At 32.5% G+C, this 5,166-nt stretch overlaps 1 pseudogene; it reads left to right on the top strand.

The window, feature by feature from the left end:
- The first annotated feature begins 448 nt into the window (after positions 1–448).
- Positions 449–4,456, top strand: LOC145039614 (putative alpha-mannosidase At5g13980; annotated as a pseudogene).
- The last annotated feature ends 710 nt before the right edge of the window (positions 4,457–5,166 follow it).

Genomic DNA, 5,166 nt, shown 5'->3' with positions numbered 1-5,166 from the left:
GCCTTCTTCAGTGCCTTCATATGTAGATTCTACGCACCACTCCTTCCACACGATCACTTTGTAATCGACGACTTGATTAGCGTCTCCTTACCTTGCTCTCTCTCACCTCACCTCGTTGGCAACTGCAGGCTCACCTCTAATCGCCGACCATTGAGACTCATCAGCACCGGCGACTGTGTCCCGAATCTGCTTCCCCTCTACATTACTCCACCTACTACAACTACTCATGAGCTTCTCTTCTACCTTGTTTCCATCAGTTATCTCACATATCCCCTCGTTCATCTCCGCCCCTCACCCATCTCCACCGTCTCCGCCCCTCACCGCCTCTTCTTGCCTCATAGCCCACACCTAACAACTTTGATTTGAATAAATTTAAGGAAGTAGAAGTTGTTCAAGAATAAATTGCAGATGAAACCCTAATAGCATTATGTGACAACGCAAGAAGATGATGGCGTTGGAAAGCAAGCGTTCTTGGTTGTTTCCTTCTCATGCTCTGTACTTTTTTCCAGGTATTTTAATCCTTTCTGTAAACCCGATCTGCAATTAGTTGTTGATACGAGTTTCTAAAAATTATAAGAAAGGGGAATCAAAAGTTCAAAAACATGTTTGTAGTTACAGAACCCACATCCCTCTGTAAAACTTAGAATTCTATCAGAAAATCAAATATATTGAACATAGCCAAATTAAATTTCTTGGAATAGCTCAATCCCATACTTACATGTTCTTACAGTGTTTTCTTCTTCTTCTTCTATGTAGCAATGATTGCAAAGGTAGAAATTGCTGTGGTCGGTGTTTTTCTAGGATGGATTTATACACGAATCATACCACCACCTCCTAGGGTTTGTGGATCACCTGGTGGACCTCCTATTACTTCACCTCGAATCCAACTTAATGATGGAAGACATTTACCTTACAAAGAGTGGGGTGTCCCCAAAGATAAAGCCAACTACAAGATCATTGTCATAAGCTATTGCCCTCCAACTGAAACGAATCTATCATCTGGCAAAAAATTGGTAATGAGATGCTTTATATTTTTATCTTCTTCATGAAAGTCAACAAAAACTATTATATTCTATATATCTACATAAATGTGAAATGGAAATATGGAATATTGATTTTTATATTGTAGGTGGTTGTTGTCTACAATTCCCGAGGGTGGAAGAGATCTGATGTTATAAGACTTCCAGTGAGTATCATTTTAGGTTTTGAACTTTTGGTTTCATCTTAATCACTTTTTTTGGGAGAATAATAACAATAATAATATATTATGCGTATTATATGTGAATATCTAACAGGTTGTGAGCGAGAATATTGCTGTCCATGACTCGAATGGAAAAGAAGTAGAGTATCAACTTCTCCCCATAGTAAATGACGCTATTGCCCTTAGAAACTACTACACCACTACATATACAGGCAAATCACCAAGCTCAATTTCCAAGTATTAACTTGCATTTACAGCATCTGTTCCACCTCTGGGATTTACCACATACGTTGTTTCAATCACAAAAAAGCCAGGTAAAAATAAAATTAACAATATTTTACATAATATACATTGATTTTCGAATTTTGAATAGAATTTATCTAGTGATATAATTTATTTTTTGCAGCATGGAATTCTGTAAATAAAGCATTTTACAAGCATACTAAAACAGGAAAAGATGGGATAGAAGTAGGAACAGGAAATTTGAAGTTAATCTATTCTGGAAGTGAAGGAAAGGTTTCTCAATATGTTAACAGTCGAAGCTCTGTAAGTATATTTACCTTTTTTTTTTTTTTTGTATAATATAGCAACCAACTATCTTATTTTTGCTAATGACCTAATTGGAAAATAAAATAGTTTATCACCCAAATTAGCAAAAATGAACCTATTTTTTGACGTTATATAAAATGTAGTAAGTTAAGTTATGTATTATTATTAGTATTGTTATTTATTCTTTTAATGTGCACTAACCTGTGTTATTTTGGTTTATGAAAGATCACTGCCTCTGTGAAGCAATCATACAACTTTTATGCTGGATTTGATGGAACTACAGGAGAGCAGGTAACTTTATTTTCCTTATCTCATTTATTATTTTTATTTTTTTATTTTGTAAATACAGTTATTGGTACAAGTTTTTTATATTAACAATTGAGCTCCTAACTTGTTTAATTTAGGCATCTGGAGCATATATTTTCCGTCCAAATGGTACATATTCTATTGATACATAGGAGCAGGTATATATTATATAATTTCTTCTGATATATCTATGTGTCTTATAGTTTATACTTTATAGCCAGATTTAAATTTTAATATTCTTCATTGAAATTACAGACTCCCATAAAGGTCTTGAATGGGCCAATATATGATGAAGTACATCAGAAAATAAATCCATGTATTTACCAGGTAATGGATAAAGTAGTGCTATATGAACTCATTTTTTTCCTTGTTGGACTAATTGAACTGTCTGAAATGACCATTTTACCCTTCTGTCCAGATCACTAGAGTGTTCAAGAATAAGGAGCATGCTGAAGTGGAATTTACAGTAAGTTCATTTTCTTTACTTGTCTAATTGTTGTTCATTACTGATAATCTCAAGTTTTTAAGGTGGGCCCCATACCTGTTGATGATGGAGTTGGGAAAGAAATTGTAACTCAGATCACAACCACCATGAAGAGCAATAAAACATTTTACATAGATTCTAATGGGAGAGATTTTCTTCAAAGGGTATTACTCCCATTAAACATCTAAGTAGGTATTTAAAGAAAATGTGATCAAAATTATATTTTTTTGTGGCAAATTCGAGACTATAGAGAGGATTGGAATCTTGAAGTGAATCAACCTATTGCTAGAAATTATTATCCTGTATGTTTTCTTTTTTCAATATCCATTATCAAGATAACTGTCATTTTGAATCAACATGCCCTTTGCTATTCATATTCAATGCTTTATTAATGGAAAATTTTTAAAGAAACGTTTCACAAACTTGTGTTATTTCTAAAGGTCAATCTTGGAATTTACCTAAAAGATGAAACTAGTGAGCTCTCGTTTTTAGTAGATAGATCCGTAGGTGGATCCAACATTGTTGATGGGAAATTGGAGTTAATGCTTCATAGGTATGTCTATTCTTTCCATTCGCATTTTCATCAAAATCAACAATCAAAAAAATTAAATCAGCCATAATATATATAAACACGAATAATCTCTTTTTTAGGAGATTGCTTTATGATGATGGAAAAGGTGTTGCAGAGGCGCTTAATGAAACAGTTTGCGTTGGTAACGATTGTAGAGGATTAACTGTAAGTATTTTCTATAAGTCAAATTGGAGAGGGTGCCAAGTGGCGCCGATCCTATGGTCAAGAAATATACTCTCCACTTCTTTTGGCGTTCACTGAGCAGGTGATTGAATATTTTTTGTGTTAAATGTTTCTTTAAAAATCCATAAAAAATGTTACTTATCAATTAATTTTATTATAGTTTACAGGACGAAAAAACAGGGACAAATTTCCAGGTGTCCACATTTTCAGGAATGGATTCCTCCTACAATCTCCCTGATAACGTAGCATTGTTAACACTCCAGGTAAACCATGTAAAAAGACGTAAATTCCCTCCTTCTTCATTAGAATCTTTGAAAATAGCCTACAAAGCTTGATAAAAAACTTTATTTTCTTAATTAAGGAGCTGGAAGATGGAAAAATTCTTCTTCGGTTAGCACACTTATATGAGGTGGTTGATCTTTCTTCTTCTTCTTCTTCTTCTTATTATTATTATTACATAAATTCATTTAATTGTGTTTTGAAACACGATAAAATTATATTTGTATATTTATATATTTTTTTTCTTCTGGCTCTAGGTTGGAGAGGACAAAGATCTTTCAGTTATGACAAGTGTTGAATTACTGAAACTATTTGCAAAGAGGAAGGTAATACACTACAACATGCAAGTTTCTTTGACACACTAAATAACATCTTTTTAATTTTTTTTTTGTACTTGATATGAAGATAAAAGCTCAATTGCACAGCCTCATGAAAAACAGAATTTACAATTTTGCCTCTTATACTCTCTCAACAATCTCTTCCAGGTTTTTTCTTCTCATCTGATTTACGTTCAAATTCCTTAGAATTGATAAATTTTGTATGGTTGATATGTCATCAATTGGGCATACTTTTGATAAGATATATTTTATTGTGGTATTGTGACTGATACCTACAAATACTTGTATGAATGTGCAAATATATGCATCAGATACGCATACTTTTGTGTTTGATTGTTTGTCATGTGTGCAGCAAATGTGTTTCATTGAGATTTAAAACACAAAAACATTCTTGCTAATTCTGACTGTAAACTAAAGATCTGTGATTTAGAACCCTAAAACAGTCACAAATAAGAAGATTACATATTTTTTCCTGGTTTCACTCCCAATGTGAAAACAGGTTGCACTACTGGGGCACAAGTGGTGAATCCCATGGTGTTCAATAAAAGGAACCAACACCCTTCTGTATAGTATGCTCTTTGATTCCTATAGACTGTTATTTATCAACAAAAAAAATCTTTTTGACTTTTCTTTATAACAAAAATGTTTTTCTTTCACATTAATAATGTCATAGATTAAGGTAAATGATGCAATCTTAGAATAGTAACTTCATTGTATTCTATTAGGATGCATTTAAAGATCTGAGAAGGGATTGCTTCCACAGTTTGGCTGAGAAACCTCAGTTTACTCTCTTATATTTCAGGTTCTAATTTCTATATCCTTCAGTAATTTTCTTTTTATACCCCTGGCTGAGATAAAAGGACTAATTCTAGAGGTTTTATTGAGCAGCTTTTGGAGTTGTAACATTGGCAACTGTGATTCTGTGCTTGCTATGGCTAGGGGTAGTTGATGGAATTGAATATCAACCAAGTGGAACTGCATTAAAAGCTAGAAATTTTCCTATAGTTGGACTAATTGGTTTTTTCTATAGATTCTATTTTTTGTATGACATTAAATTTATACAATGGATTCTATTTTTTGTATGACATTAAATTTATGCAATGGATTCTATTTTTTGTATACCATATTTTATTTTCTATTATGAAACATTAAATACAAATTTAATTTGAAAATAAGTAAATCTATAAATAATATTTTTTTTAAACATTTAAAATTATGATACGCAAAAATGTATGTCATCTTCATTTATGACATG

This window comes from Lactuca saligna, chromosome 4 (genome assembly GCF_052625555.1).
Source record: "Lactuca saligna cultivar CGN05327 chromosome 4, ASM5262555v1, whole genome shotgun sequence".
Classification (NCBI taxonomy): Eukaryota; Viridiplantae; Streptophyta; class Magnoliopsida; order Asterales; family Asteraceae; genus Lactuca; species Lactuca saligna.
The sequence above is the reverse complement of the archived record's forward strand: the minus strand, read 5'-3'. Positions and strand labels throughout refer to the sequence as shown.